We start from the raw sequence: 17,368 nt of genomic DNA on the forward strand, positions 1-17,368 counted from the left end.
TTTTGGGGCGGGGGAGGGTCGGGCTATGTAGGGTGGACGAGGGATCAGCTTCCTTAAGTTTTGAAATAAAATATCGTCAATACCGTCATAAGCATTCGGGCTTATCTAAAAAAAAAAAATGTTTTTATAGGTTTGTATGCTATTTGTAGAAAGTGCTAAATTAATTCAAGACGAGGAAGCAGTTTTTTCCCGTTCATCTTGTCTGATTTTGGCTTCAAAGCCAATTGGGCCTCACTTCTTCATCCACCTCGGCTTCCTACATTTTATTTAATATATTCACAGATCACAGTTGCGTTTTCTTTCTCAGAGATGATTGTATCGAACCAATTGTCCTAAAACGTGATGTGGTAACCTGTCCAATTAAGCAGAAATAGCTTAATATGAAATAAAGTATTTACAACGCAAAATACAAATTGTTTAGTTTCGAAATACCGTTGTTTACTAAGATAAGAGAAAACATAATTTATGTGAGGTTTGAAAAGGAAATTGCTAATAACCACTTTCGCGGCTCAGTACGTAAATTGGCCGGGTTGAAACTTTTGATTTTTAATATAAAAAACTTATATTTTTGGGACCGAGGGCGCGCTAATCTATTTGCCGGGCTGACCTCTGTCCGTTTATTTTTTGGAATATTGTTGGAATATTGTTAGTGTTCAAATATCTTGTTTTATTGTACTCTATCATAGATTTCTTATAATTGTTGATTATCTAGAACCATTAGTCCCCATAGCGTAATAGCCAGACCTAATTCGGATGTATAAATAAAAGTATTATATTATAACCAACCTCTCTATACAACATTATTTAAGCATTTTCATTACTCCCAGTAGGTACGTTCAAGGTAATTAGGAGGGCCGAATTCTAAGGATACGCTACCCGAGATTTACTCACCTTAGGACTGTAATTATACTACCCACAGAAAACCAAGAAAAGGGGAATTACTACTATACCTACTTTACTACTATGAGAAGAGGGCTTATTGAAACAAAATTAAAGTTTCTAGTGTTTTGGTAGCCAAAAACACACGAGGGAATAGTAACTGAAATTCTGAAAAGGGAGTTTTGATACTTTTAATAGGTATTTGATACATTTAATAGAATTAATAGATAAAAAATGGCTGTTATGGGGATTCTAAATAAACCAAATTCTTTAATTTTAAAGTCACCCATCCAAAGCTCTGTGCTTGAGAAAACACACCTGATATTGATAAAATGAGAGGAACAGCCCCCCCCCCCCTTCCCAAAAAAACCTAAAAGTGACATTGAAGAGAATCAAAGTATCAGATTCAGCATATCAGAGAAACCTTATGTTGAGATTTCAAGCCCCGATCTTCACAGATGTGGGATTTTGCATATTTTCCCAGAAGAAAGATCACGGATGGGTTTTCTTTTTTTTCCCAAAGATGATTGAATGACACCAATGGTCCCAGGACATCAGGAGAGAGGGTCTATTTGAGACGAAAACTAATGCTTTTAGCGTGCTTTTTAAGTAACCCAGAACACTTGGGCCGATATTAACAAATACTAAAAAAAACCTTGCGATAACAACTAATAAGTCACCCATCCAAAGCTCCAAATGCTAGAAAACTGACCTAATTTTGCAAAAAGAGACGAAATAGTTGTAGAATAGATGTAAAGCTAGACGTAGGCTAGACGTGTTGTCCACTAAATGTCGAGAGGAGATATTTTTCACTATACACATTCGCTTTGGTTTTATTCTTATGTAGCAACATCAGTGCTGGAAGTTTGTTATAATGTGAGTGTTTCATACTTTTTATTCTTTTCGTGTGTTTAGTTTTTGCCATCCAAGCCATCTAGTAGTTACACTTTCTTCTTTTTAAGCAAATTTAGAGTATTCTCTGACAAATTCTTTTTGTACGATCAACGAAGTGTATAATTATCTAGTTTCCTCTCCCTGTCCGTGTCTATTTTTGTTCCTTTTCGTTCCACTTATTGCTTGGAGCATCGGTAACGGTTTATGTTTTTGTAGCCATTAAATAGACGCAAAGAACCCTGACCAGTGGCTTGAATCACAGTGACATCCATTGACCCCTTCGGGACTACTGCTTTTTGGTCATATGTGAACTTTTTCTCAAATAATGGTACAGCCGACTGATGGTGAAATGATTGATGTCACTCGGGTTGTCAGACGATTCAAGGCACACCAAGTTGTTTCTACCCTCGGGTAAGTTTGATTTTTTTTTTTTAGTTTGAAAATAGAAATTTAAAACGCCTTTTCGCTGGTAAAACTCCGTGGTTCCAATACTTTTTTATTAAGTGAAGTTACAATAATCTTTTCATTACCCAGTATTGTTTAGTTATTATTTAAACCTTATAAGACAAAATTTGGAAATTTCACGTTAAAAATATATTATTAAGGATATTTTTTATGCTAAATTTGAAAATGCCTAGTGTTTATTTGTTTATCCTGGTAGTGAATCTTTGTCACTGGCCAATTTTTGGCCCTAACTGGAAGATCCTTAACCCTGGAAAAAGAACAAACACTTTAAGAGGAAAGGAAATATGGAAATAGCCTAACAAGTCCTTCGTTTTAATATTTAAGTAATTACCAAATCGAGAAATATTCAAAATAAAACACCATTATAATATTTTCTAGATTTTTTATAGTCTTTTTCTAAATACGACTGAATGGAGGAATGACTGAAGTTCCGTCAATCCTTTCTGCTGGTTCTTACTTCCAATCCATTGCATTCTATAGCTGTATTCCGTTCCGTAGCTGTGGGTACTTAACAGACCGGAATCAGTATTCGCTGCTAAATAGCACCTTGTATTTGGCCCGATCTTCGACTGTTCCATATCAACATAATTTGATGACATGTTTTTTATTGTATGCAGTATTTAAACACTAATGCTGATACACTTTATCTTTGAAGCCATGTATGCAGTTTTATTTACCCGTTGACTCGTTTAGAAACGATCCGTAGATTGCCACATAGTGTGGTCTTCTTCCGTCCAGAATTTAGGTTCTTAAAGCTGTCATACATAATTTTGATATAACCCCTATGCTACCATTGCTGAAACATAAAGCACAAAACTCGAATACAAGAAGTCGTCAAACTGCAAACAAATAATAATCTTTGTTTTTTATTTGTAACAACTAATATTTAGATTTTCCCGACATGGCACTAAACAAAATTTTAATCTATGATAAAGGAGGGGAGGGGGCTCGGTCAAGATACAAAACTCACTTTCTGTGTGAACGCACACAAGAAATATGTCCGTATCATCAACAATTCTGTTTAAACTTTAGAGCAAATGTATTGGAGATTGTGTGTCAGTTAAAGAGAGAATACTTTCAGACTCGAAACAATAATCTATAAGACATCTAGGGCTAGGTGGATGGTACACAATTCAGCAGACAAAACAGAGGCTCGCAATGGAATGAGAGAATAAAGATTAAGGTCCAGGGATGGAATGCATGTAGCTGCTCCCCTTCTCTTACCATGTAGAGGTTCATCTGTATAAATTTGTTTCTGATTTGGGTAATTTTTCAAAATTGGTTTTGTAAAAAATAATATTCAACAGATTAAAAAAGATTTATTATTCAGTTATTCTGAATTGAAACAATTGATGTAGAAATACTGTATAAAAATATTAAATGTTATTCCATGAAAAAAAAAAATCTTACTCGAACACAAAACACAAGCTTATATTAATTAAAAGTAAAAAAAAAACAAGTGCAGAATATAGAAAAGTGTGTGTTTCTGAAAAAAAAAAAAAAACGGACACAAAAATCAAGAAAATACATAAAAACTTGGGACGATATTGATAGCATAATGTTTCAACCACCTTAAGGAATATTCAGTTTACCTGTCCAATAGGAATTAGATTACCTGGCCATTTGGAATCTGATGGAAATCTTCTGCCATGACTAAAAAAGAAATGCAAAAAAAACATACAATTTAAAAAAAGTTAAAAAACTATGGTTTTTACAATAAAAGGAATACATCTAATTATGATATAATACAAATTATACCAGTACATCAAGTTTAATAATAAGAATTACAACAGCTTTTTGTGAAGCATCTCATTATGAAGCATAACTCATTTTGAAAACCAGGCTTGTAGTTCAACCCTGTGAACTGAAAACAAAGTCACCTAAAATATGTTGTTTCTTAAAGAATGAAAACTAATCTGTACTCAACTAAAAAATAGCTCCCCGAAAATTAACATTTTTTTAAAAACACCCCCTAAAAAAAAATCCTAAATACAGCCTTGCAATTGCAAATAGAATTAGAAAATCTGATGAAAATCTTATAACACAACGAAAAAAAACATTAGCAGCCTAATATGAAATATAAGACTAAAGAAAACTACAGATGGTTCTACAGATGGCTCTCGCGCCGTTGAGGCTGCAAGTCATTCTATCCTAGTTTAACTTGTTCAGTGCCTTGAAATACTCCTCCCTTTGCGATGAAAGTGGTATTAATCAAAACTGTATTAATAGTGCTATTCTTTGTGACTGAGGCTGCTGCTGAAAACTGGATTGATCAATGCAAAAAAGGTACTGTCATTTCTTTTGCTGTTTTGGCGCCATCTGTCATAGCCACACTCGTCACACTAAGAATTTATAAAAATATAGATGACGTTCCCTTCGTTCGCAAGCGAACAAGAAGAGGACGCAGAGGTGGTAGAAAGAAATTTAAGATTGACGTGTTAGTCACCTACGGACGATTGGCCAGCCAAAAGCCTCAAGCGTGAGAGGTGTTTAGTCTCAATCCCGCGCGTGAGCCTACCGCCCCGGCTGATCCCTGACAACAATGCTCCTACCAGTGATTTCGGGTCTGATTGTCCTCCAGTATTATCGCCGCAGGTTCTCTCTTGTAAACACCAACTTCCAAACTTCCTTCTGAGCAACGTCCGCTCACTAACGAATAAAGTAGATGAGTTAGATGTCATTCTACGTCAGAATAATATCCATATCGCCGCAATTACCGAAACATGGCAGCTAGACGAAACAAGTGGAAGGGGATGGCTGGTTACAAGGTTTTCTTGAACACTAGAACAGACAGGATTGGCGGAGGTGTTGCCCTGTATGTACGCGATGATATCCCCTGCAAATATTTAGATAACTTCAATGACCCTAACCATGAAGCGATCTGGGCATTATGCAAGCCAAAGAATTTACCACGAGATGTCTCTTGCATCATTATTGCAAGTATCTACTATCCTGAAAGCGCCAATAACAGACGGCTGTTGGTATCCTACCTTCAGTCTACGTTAGACACATTGCGTCAGCGGTATAGCCGCCCGGGCTTCATAATAGCTGGTGACTTCAACCAAACAAAGAAACAATGGCTCGCTAATACACTGGGTATGTCAAGGCGGTCAAGATACCAACCCATGTGACCGGGAGCACCCCTGACCTTATTCTTACAAACCTTGCTCCATATTACAAAGACGTGTCTTCGAACGGGCCATTGGGCAAATCGGACCATCACACTCTGCTGATGAAGGCAAAAAGTGAAATCAGGAAGCTTAACGGTTATGTTAAGACTCATTTCGATGGGCTCCATCCAAATTATTCCGTTATGGTGGCGCTTTTTTCAACTTTATCATTTACTATATGTTTCAATCGACGTGGTTTATTTGCCAAAAGTAAAATATATGGCGGACCAAAGCCAACCAATGTAATTCATTCTTGTTTTGCATGTAGGTTTGACAACTTCGGTCTACGGAAATTTTACTGTGATGTACTGAGCCGACGGCTTTCTGATAATATTTTGAAGTGAGATTGAAAAAAGAAAAAAATAACGGCTGAGGAGTTTTTAGCACCTGGTATTTTTTTTCAGGTTTAGCTGTAAATCTGAAAGGCTTGTTTTATAGTCAAATTGCCAGTTTTTTTCCTTCAAGGATGCTTACACAATATAGTTGATTCGGGTTAGCTAGCCATCTTTAGGGTGATCGAAAAACGTTACAAAAGAAAATAATTTCTATAATTTCCCCCTGCTTTCCCATTTACAAAAAAAATAAAGAGAGAAAAGACGGATTTAAACTGAATTAAGCTTCTTCCACTACTCTATTTAAATTTAACCCGTTTTTTTTGTCGTATGCTTGTTTTAAAGTCAATAATCTCTAGGGTGTTTCCCCGTTGGTTAAGTTTGTAGAGCATTGTTAACAAGCTTTTTGTGAGGTGATAGCTTTCTTATTACAAAACAAAGCAAAAAATTTGTTGTAAAATAAAAGATTTCATATATATCCGTACCAGACCGCCAGAACCTGAACCTTTCTTTAAAAAATATACAGATGTAGAAGTACAGACCTCAAACAATGTGGTAAAGAGAGGTTGACCGTAGGTAATTCAGAGGTATATATATTTTTTTTTATTTCAAAACATTTTCGAAAAGGCAAAATCACCTTTGTACCGTAAAAACTGGTTTACTCCGTAAGGAGCCAAGCATAAACGATATTTACATTTTATGCCAGAGTCCCATCAAGGTCACGCTTGTCGACAAAAAAAAATATGAATGACCAACGCCGTATCCAAGTGGGAGGAGTTGCCAGGTTTGACCCCCCCCTCCCCGACAGTGTGGCGTCCGCGTAAATACGTACCAAAATGTTATAAACTCATTTTTGAAGTTTTCTTGTAACTCCCCCCCAAAAAAAAGCCTCCCACCCAAAAAAACAATCCTGGATACGCCCTTGCGAATGATATGTGGGTTTTCTTGATTTTAGCGTCAAACTCATACTTCAGAAGCAGAAACCTAAGATGGCAAGAAACTGGTCAGAAAAGATTGCAACACTCATTTGTTTCCAACTATTCGTGAAACTAACGAACAATTTACTCGTTGAGAAGAGTTTTATTCATAGCTCATATCATAGTTTTAGCATCAATTTTCACAATATATATACAACAAAGCAAATGTAACACATTAGCAAGATACATATTCTTATTGTAGGTTAGTCAGGCCGGAGGGGGGAATGACAAACACCTTAAATAGTGCAATAAAAGGCCCATTAAAAAAAAATACCAAAAAATAATTGTTTGGATATACTGACTCCAATATTATCGATCTCTTTAACTTTCAAGTTAATCATCGAAAGTTACGAGCCCGAGAAAACTCATCGCGAATTTAAAAAAAGGGGATAAACGCCCACAAAAGGCAAGTGATATTCACAATAATCAAACCATCAAATTCAACGTATCAGAGAACCCTAGTATAGAGATTCTATGTACTAGGGTATAAAGAAATTCGGGTACTTTTTGCCTCAAAGAGGACAAAATTAATATGGATCAAATATTATGATATAGACAATCGCTTTAAGATTATCTATAAAATATATAGGCAATCAATTTAGGATCATCTATAAGCTATATATTGATATTCCCAGCTTTAGAGGAATGTTATATAGTGATACATTAGTACCTAGAAAGTCACGCAGTCCTAAAAGAGAGGGAGGGGTGCCATACAGCTCACACAATGTATTTTAGCACTCTCCATTAGTCTCTAGCTAAATATGGAGTGAGGTCTAGGGAGAGGGGTTAGGAATTAAACACTAATCTCTCTTCATTTCAACTAAGCCACAGAACTGTGGGTTTCTAGTTTCCCTGATTCATACCTGTAGAGCCTGCTCCCTGAGACCTGTCCTGATCCCTGTATCGGCTAGGACAACCATAGGCTTTGTGTTCCTTACTCCGACATACAAAACAGTAGGCTCTATCTCTATACTGCAATTCCCTTGATTGTTTTGAACAAAACTTGGCCACATGTCCTCTTTTCTTACAGTTATTGCAGATAATATTTGGGCAATCTGTCTTTAGATGACTTGTACTATGACATATGTAGCACTCTGGTAGTGGGAATATTACTACCACTTCCCTGGGACAAGTAACCAAATCCTTCGTTTCCGTTATCTACACTATAACCTCTATCCTGACCTCCTCCACTAACTCTATATCTCCTACCAACTGACCTACTTCTCATTCCCTGACCTTGTTTTACGTCGTGCCAGCCTCGACGGAGTTCCTCATCTTGCCCTGTCATTCTCATGACAAACCCTACGGCAGCCGATAACAATCCCTGTTTCTCTTCTAAAACTGCATTTTATATGGATTCATAGCATTTTGCAACCTTATACGCTTCTTTCAAAGTACTATACTCCTCCTCATGCTCTAATAGATACCTCTTTATATTCACCCTTGAGCCCTCAACAAAACAATGTAAAGCTATCCCTTCGGGAAAAATAGTTGGAGTTCCATATTCAAACCCGTAAGCTTTCGCTGCACTCTCAACTCTCATACAAAACTGATATACTGTTTCATTAGCTGACTGCTTCAGCTCTGCTAATTCCTTACATTTTTTTCCCAGCGGTTTTTCCCGGCAAATACGCCTCGGTCAATTCTCTTTCCAAGTCCTCTAGACTTACAACATTCATAAAATCCCTGTCCTAAAAAAATTCAACAACGGTCCTCTGACCCTCAACGGAATTGCATTGACCATTTGACTATCAGACCAATTAATCAACGCTTTCACCCTTTTCAATTGGCTGAAAAATGGCTTAATAAACTTTGGATTATTAAAAACTAGAATATTTGCTAAGGGGTCCATAATAGGTCCAATCACACCCCGACCTTCACTCTAAACATGACCCTCATCTCTCAATAATCCATTTATTGCACCCTTCCCAGAAGTCCCTCCCTCATTATCAGTTTTTTTTTTGGCCAAAGGGCTTCCAACTTCCATTAAAAATTAAATTTTACAACTAGACCAGTCTCATAGTCTTAATTTTCCGGGACATTAATGCCTTTACTTTTAACTTCCTTAAAAAAAGAGAGCAATTGCTTTATTATACCCACAATCAGAAGGGTCAATAATAGGTATTTGACTCATTTTATGCAAGCAAACAACGAGCAGAAAATGGTCAAAATCTGGTAGTTAATATTGTGCAATAAATTCAAACTTTAAACAATGAATATCACTCCTAGCAAGGTTCCTATATTCACGGTGCGAACTGAATGCGAGACTTACCGATTCACTTTTATTTTATTTCCAGTAATTTACTCAGGTCACAGTTTACTGATGTAGGCACTTAGTTTATGGTAACGGTAAACGGCAGAATGGAGAACGGCGACAGCAACAAACGGCAACGACGACAAATCGCAACAGCAACAAACGGCAACGATGACAATAGCAAATCCTAGTTGTAGATTGGAGAATAAATTCCTCGCTTCAGAAACAGTCACTTAAGCCAGATGGCTTTCGGCGGGAATTGGCCTCGCCGATGGCGGAAATGTCTCTTCGCCACTGACCCAACACGAGTAAGCAGGCTTAGCTTTCAGGCAGTGCAGATGAAAAATAGGTGCAAAATTGTGGCGCTAGTGACGGTAGAAATTGCTTGAATACAGAAGAAGTATTTAGCACAAAAGTTAAAATAACTTCAGAGACAGTGTAAGGGGTACAGGCACAGGCGCAAAGGTAAGGTGCGAACCTTACCAAATTTCAAGTCCAATAAAGCTCAGGTACAGTCACCAAATTACTAACTTAAGTTCACTGCTAGCACTGCTGACAAATCCTCCCCCACGGAAAGCCACTGCCACCACTTTGTAAACCTTTCTTTCTGCTGATAAAGGGTTTACCTTCATAAGCGTTTTAGCAACGTAGCCGAATCATTCAGTTATAGGTTCTCGTGGAGGAGGTAGAAGAGTCTCTTTCACTTTAAAATATGTGTTTATTGTACAAAACAAATACTATACAAGAGCTTGACTGCATCAAGACAAGACAGGAACTAAATCTAAACGATTCAGAAATTCAATATATAATCACTTACAAGGTTCGTTGAATTGCACATCAACAAATCAAAAAACCCCATTTCTTAGAATAAAACTCACTATTTAGAATAAATCATAAAACTCGCTAACTAGACCTAAAAACCAGGATTTTCGGTACTTATGCATTATGCTGTGGCATTATCTTTATCAGAAGTTTACACCTTACACATAGAAAATATATTTTGGTGACCTAGCCTATATTCGTGTGAGTTTACTATATGCTCAGGCATTGGGAACAGGGGTGATTAATCCAAAAGATCTTCTGATAACCAACAATATTTAGTTTATGGGTAAAGGTTCCTTCACATTGAAACGTAAGAAATTACGTTATGTCGTTAAGTTACGTTACGTCTCTTAAGTTATGGAGCCCTTTTCACACTATTACGTCCACTTTCACATACAAACCCATAAGCCTCTACATAAAAATCCATAATTTCGTCACTATCAGCAGCAGCGGTTTTTTTGAACTAGCAATATGTGGAACGGTGAAGACTCAAGCAGCTCTGATGATGAAATTTTGATGCTTTCTGCAGCTCTTTTGTGTGTAAAAGGAAAAAGCCCAAAGAAGAAAAAGAAAAGAGACTATTGGGTGAGACCTATTTTTACATCTGAAAACAGAGATGCATTTGGACAGTTGAACCTTCTACAAGACATGATTCTGTGTGATGATGAAGAAAAGTTTTTTAATTTTACCCGTTTTTCAAGAAGTGAATACCTTGACATATTTGAGCAAGTCAAAGATAAAATTCGGAAGCAGGATACAAACTTTCGAAGAGCTATTTCTCCTGAAGTCAAGCTGGCACTAACTTTGAGGTACCTGGCAACAGGAGCCTCCATGACTTCATTGCATTACGACTTCCGTCTGGGAATCTCTACAGTTAGTGGAATTCTAAGTGAAACTTTAAAGGCTGTTTTTGATAGTCTGTCACCAACTTACCTGCAACCACCCTCAAAAAGTCAAATGGAAAAAATTGCAGACGATTTTCTGAAGAAATACAAAATGCCAAATTGTGTAGGTGCAATAGATGGGAAGCACATAAGGATGCAGTGTCCAAACAAAGGTGGATCTCTGGACTTCAACTACAAAGGTTTCCATAGCCTTGTACTACTGGCTGTCTGTGATGCCAGTTATAAATTCAGCTTTACTGATGTAGGCGCCTATGGCAGTGAAAGCGATGGTGGCATATTTGCAAGATCAGATTTGGGAAAAGCCATTGAAAACGGAAGCATACAGTTTCCTGCAAACAAATTGCTACCAGGCTCAGATATAGCTTTTCCCCACTTCTTGATTGGTGATGAAGCGTTTCCACTGAAACCATACATAATGAGAGCATATCCTGGCAAAAAACTGAATGATCAACAGAGGATATTTAATTATCGATTAAACTCGGTCAGGAGGATAATAGAAAACAGTTTTGGGCTTCTATCACAAAGATTTCGCATATTTAGAACAGAGATAATAGCCCAGAGAGAAAAAGTTTGTCAAATTGTGCAGACAGCAATCTGCCTTCACAATTTCCTCATTGTCAATAGAGGTGTCACTCCTGAAGGTAGCTCTTCAGCATCATCTGATGGCTTGGGAGATATACGCCTGGCCACTAGCAACCACAGCTCAAGACCTACCCGAAACCTACGAGACAAGTTGGCAGACTATTTCATGACTGAAGCTGGTTCAGTGAGAGGACAAATGCAGAGGGCATTTCAAGGCTCATTTTGATTAGTCCCGATATTTTACTTTTTTTTTCCTTTAATTAATTTTGTAAACTGTTTATGGATGACTGCAACAAAGAATTAAAGCAAAGAATAATCTCAGAAAGTTTATTAACATTATTTCAATCTCGTTTACAAAAATATATATGAAAAAGGTAACTTCAATTACAAAAGAAGCTCATTCTGTATGCACTGTATTTTTCTTTCTATAATTCCTGATGATACTCAGAATCTCAAGTTGACAGTCCAGTTTGTCTTCCTGCGCCACTTGCTTGAAATGGGGTAAGATCGACTGAAGGAACATGAAATCTGGATCTGAAGTGGGACCACTTGTGTCATCTTTCTTTCTCTTTGAAGAAATTTTTTCAACAAGGTAGTTCTTCAGGGTTTCCTCTAGCTCACTGCTGTCTTCCTTCACTTTAGAAGAAGTACTGACTCCTGATCTCTTTCTCTTAACATGATGAACAGGACCAGGTGATCCTGGGAATTCCTTTGGTAGGTTCTCCTCTTTCGACAAGTTAGCAGACCCTGGATCGCAACTTTCCTGTAATAAATCTTCTGGGGAATAAATAATGAAAGTACGTTCAATCTCTTTATCAGATTCTATTTCGGTAACTTCTCCTTGAGTATCACTTGAAGCATATGGCTGGATCTCGTCAGTATAATCAGTCATCATTGGCTTAGGTTGATTAACATTGCTGAAGGTTTTTCTATTTCTAGGCAAAATCACATCTTTCAAAAAATCCATCGCAATCAGCATTTTTACCTCTCCCGGCTTTATGTCGACATCTGCTAGACCAGATCCACTTGGGGGTTTCAAGTTTTTCTTGATCCTAGAATATCTTTCCCGAAGGCCGGTCCATCTTTTCATCAGGTCCTCAACTGCAATGAAAGAAATATCTGTAAAACAAGTAACAATTCAAACAATGCAGAGGTGTCATTTGCTGAAACCTTGGGAGGGACCAGGACCTGGAGCTTAGCCCTCCTATTTTTGGCCGCGAAGCGGCAGCAATTATAAAAATAGATCACTAAAAAGTGTATTATTCCTACATTTGCCTCTTAGACACCTATTTTAGAGAAGCAAATAACTTATAACAAATATCGTGCCGTGAGGTGTCTGAGTTTTCAAAAGTTCAGTATTAGGAAGTATCATTTTGTCTATTTTCTAATAAATGAACTGGATAAATCGCCTCCCCCTATAATCCTTCTTTAATAGTCATGTTAAATTTAAAACTGAGATCGATTTGGATTTTGTTGTAGTTAAATTGATTTTTCCACAAAAGTTGAGGGAAAACAATCTACTAATTGCTTACTGGGGTTATAGGCTAATAGACTTATTAAATAAACAGCAATAGGAAGCATCTTGCAATGAAAGACAACTTGGCCAGTTAGAGTGCTATGTAAAGTTTAATCCAATGGCAAAGGCCAGTTAGAGTGCTATGTAAAGTTTAGATATAACCACTAATCTTCTAGGAGCTATGGATACAATCTGGATTTGCAATTTGAAAAGCTTTGGCATAGGCTACTAAGTTTATTTATTGCAAAACATTGATCTCCATGTTGATCTACTAAACTTAAAACTTGTCATTTATAGCATCATAAAGAAGTACAGAGCTACTCATTGTCTAAGCATGTTATTACTTTAGGGGCTTGAATTTATGCCACTGATGTTAATACCTATTTGTATTCAGAGTTGCATTATATTATAGTACAATATTGAAATCAGTGGTCACTTACAGAAGTTTAAAAAAAATCAATCAAATGGCAGCAATTTACTCTATCTTGAAAAGCCAGGGAGATAAAAGTGGCATTTTGGCATGCAGGTTTGCTTATAAGGTATTTTTGCTCTAGTATCCAATGGCAAAAAGACAAAATCCAAAGACTGAGGGCAAATCTGTGATTTCCATCACAGCTGAAAAAAAACTTTGGTAAAGGTGCAGTGTAGCTCCCCCGGATAAAAACAGCGTATTTCTAAGGGTATATTATTCAATAAATTGGGTTGTAAAGTTGCACAGATTGCAGCAAACATCCAGTAGAAGCAGAATGCAAACAACAGACTTCTTACTGTATATTGATGTTATATTTGTAGGGCCTCTGCACCCTATACTCCAGGGGGAGCTACACTGCACCTTTACCACCATAATAACTTTGGTAATGGTGCTGTGTAGCTCCCCCTGATAAAAACAGCTTATTTCTAAGGGTATATTATTCAATCAATTGGGTTGTAAAGTTGCACAGATTGCAGCAAACATCCAGTAGAAGCAGAATGCAAACAACAGACTTCTTACTGTATATTGCAGTTCTATTTGTAGGGCCTCTGCACCCTATACTACAGGGGGAGCTACACTGCACCTTTACCACCATAATAACTTTGGTAAAGGTGCAATGTAGCTCCCCCTGATAAAAACAGCTTATTTCTAAGGGTATATTATTCAATCAATTGGGTTGTAAAGTTGCACAGATTGCAGCAAACATCCAGTAGAAGCAGAATGCAAACAACACACTTCTTACTTTATATTGCAGTTCTATTTGTAGGGCCTCTGCACCCTATACTACCGGGGGCGCTACACTGCACCTTTACCACCATAATAACTGTGAGCTATGATGGAATCACCTTCCAAGGCTCTTTTACTAGGCTTTAAAGGTACAAAGAGTACTAGCCTATGTAGATACTGAAACAAAGGAAATGAAAGGAAAACGAACATTATGTAGGTGGCAACCAGTCATAAAACTGGGGTTTCTACCTCCCCCAAAAGCATTTCTTAAACCAGTTTTGCCTATGAAAAGTAGCAAAGAAACTTACCAAGAAAAGTTCTTCCACATTCTTTGTTGATTTTCTCAACAAATGAAGACCAAGCGTTTAGCTTCTTTGCAGAGTCCTTATAGTCCATCTGCTTTTTATCGTACAAAAAAGGACGTTGTTTGACAAAGTCAATTATTTTTTCATCAAGGGAGTCCAATTATCCCACACAGCTGGAAAATTTTGCGTAACGTAAAGTAAAAATAGAGCCTGACTATATTTTCTATGTTCGTTATGATATGTAAAAAATCATACGTTACGTCGAACGTAAGAGAACATAACGACCAAAACATAAAGTAACTTCATGTTGTGAAAGGTTACATAAGACGCATAAGGCAGTGTGAAAGGCATGACGTAGCAATGTGAAAGCACCTTGGGTAATAGTTTAAGAATCGGTATTTAGCTTAATATTTATATTTATTTAAGTATTTAGTTTAAGACTCATAAATTACTTTAGATCTTATTTTCGTTTATTAGTAATAGTCTTTTAGTAGCTTAGGGTCGACGACTGGTTTAATTTTAGCCTAATCCCTGACACCTCAGGCCTTTCCCTTTCAAGGAAAAGAAGTTGATTTATGGCGTTACAATACTATTTTATACTCTTCTAAAAAAAACGATTGGTAAAAACAAGTGTTAGATAAAATAAACACTCGGTAAAAATGGCAGTCTTCGAGCCTTAGTCCTGTGGCTTAATAGTCCCCAAATATAGTTTTATTAACGGTTATGTAAAGACTCATTTCGATCGACTCCATCCAAATTATTCCGTTATGGTGGCGCTTTTTGCAACTTTATCATTTCCCATATGTTTCAATCGGCGTGGTTTATTGGTCAAAAGTAAAATATAGGGCGGACCAAAGCCAACCAATGTAATTCATTCTTGTTTAGGAAGTAGGTTTGACAACTTCGGTCTACGGAAATTTTACTGCGATGTACTGAGCCGACGGCTTTCTGATAAGATTTTGAAGTGAGATTGAAAAAAGAAAGAAATAACGGCTGAGCAGTTTTTGGCACCTGGTATTTTTTTCAGGTTTAGCTGTAAATCTGAAAGGATTGTTTTATAGTCAAATTACCAGTTTTTTTCTTCAAGGATGCTTGCACAATATAGTTGATTCGGGTTAGATAGCCATTTTTAGGGGGATCGAAAAACGTTACAAAAGAAAATAATTTCTATAATTTCCCCCTGCTTTCCCATTTACAAAAAAAAATAAAGAGAGAAAAGACGGATTTAAACTGAAATAAGCTTCTTCCATTGCTCTATTTAAATTTAACCCGTTTTTTTTCTCGTATGCTTGTTTTAAAGTCAATAATCTCTAGGTTGTTTTCCCCGTCGGTTAAGTTTGTAGAGCATTGTTGACAAGCTTTTTGTGAGGTGATAGCTTTCTTATTGCAAAACAAAGCAAAACGTTTGTTGTAAAATAAAAGATTTCATATATATCCGTACCAGACTGCCAGAACCTGAACCTTTCTTTAAAAAATATACAGATGTAGAAGTACAGACATCAAACAATGTGGTAAAGAGAGGTTGACCGTAGGTAATTCAGAGGTATATATATTTTTTTTTATTTCAAAACATTTTCGAAAAGGCAAAATCACCTTTGTACCGTAAAAACTGGTTTACTCCGTAAGGAGCCAAGCATAAACGATATTTATATTTTATGCCAGAGTCCCATCAAGGTCATGCTTGTCAACAAAAAAAAAATATGAATGACCAACGCCGTATCCAAGTGGGAGGAGTTGCCAGGTTTGACCCCCCCCTCCCCGCACGTGTGGCGTCCGCGGAAATACGTACCCAAATGGTATAAACTACTTTTTGTAGTTTTCTTGTACCCCCCCCCCCCAACCAAAGCCTCCCACCCCAAAAAACAATCCTGGATACGCCCTTGCAAATGATATGTGGTTTTTTTTGATTTTAACGTTTAACTCGTATTTAAGAAGCAGAAACCTAAGATGGCAAGAAACTGGTTAGAAAAGATTGCAACACTTATTTGTTTCCAACTATTGGTGAAACTAACGAACAATTTACTCATTTAGAAGAGTTTTATTCATAGCTCATATCATAGTTTTAGCATTAATTTTCACAATATATATACAACAAAGCAAATGTAACACATTAGCAAGATACATATTCTTATTGTAGGCTAGTGAGGCAGGAGAGGGTGGTGACAGACGCCTTAAATAGTGCATTAAAAAAAATACAAAAAAAATAATTGTTTGGTTATACTGATTCCAAAAGTATCGATTTCTTTAACTTTCAAGTTAATCATCGAAAGTTACGAGCCCCAACAAACTCATCGAATTAAAAAAAGGGGAATAAACGCCCACTAAAGGCAAGCGGTATTCGCAATAATCAAACCATCAAAGTCATCGTATCGGGGATCCCTAGCAAAGATATTCTTTGTACTAGTGTATAAAGAAATTCGGGTACTTTTTGCCTCAAAGAGGACAAAACTAATATGGATAAAATATTATGATACAAGAAATCAATTTAAGACTATCTATAAAATATATAGGCAATCAATTTAGGATCATCTATAAGCTATATATTGATATTCCCAGCTTTAGAGGAATGTTATATAGTGATACATTAGTACCTAGAAAGTCACGCAGTCCTAAAAGAGCGGGAGGGGTGCCAGACACCTCACACAAGATATTTTAGCACTCTCGATTAGTCTCTAGCTAAATATGGAGTGAGGTCTAAGGAGAGAGGTTAGGAATTAAACACTAGTCTCTCTTCATTTCAACTAAGCCACAGAACTGCGGGGTGAGAACTTTCGTCTTGTTGCAGAAAAATTTTTGGTACTTATGTGTTATCCCGACCTCACTTAAGAAGTGCAGTTAGAAAACAATTCTTACTTCATAACATGCAGAATAATTGTAGCTAACATGTTTAGCATGGAGCCCCGTCATACTTAATCCCTAACCCCCCTGATGTGCAAATAAAATAACCCCTATTTTATACTTTCCGTGCATTCTGCCACCCGTAACTTGTTTTTCCAGTTTTTGTTTCGTCACAGTTGGTTCAATTAACAGTTACACGGGTTGAAACAAGAGACGCGTTGCGAGTAGTCC

General features: G+C 36.9%; 1 protein-coding gene across 2 annotated transcripts in view; it reads left to right on the plus strand.

The window, feature by feature from the left end:
* Positions 1-17,368, plus strand: part of LOC148955993 (uncharacterized) — a 215,707-nt gene that overhangs the window by 72,736 nt on the left and 125,603 nt on the right. For both annotated transcript variants that reach the window (XR_016142137.1, XM_089093501.1), the window contains one exon: positions 1,990-2,184. The gene's annotated coding sequence lies outside the window, so the exon portion shown is untranslated. The remainder of the gene's footprint in view (positions 1-1,989; positions 2,185-17,368) is intronic.

The sequence above is a fragment of the Artemia sp. Qi Xiang Cuo genome, chromosome 1, assembly GCF_049724085.1.
Source record: "Artemia sp. Qi Xiang Cuo chromosome 1, ASM4972408v1, whole genome shotgun sequence".
NCBI lineage: Eukaryota > Metazoa > Arthropoda > Branchiopoda > Anostraca > Artemiidae > Artemia > Artemia sp. Qi Xiang Cuo.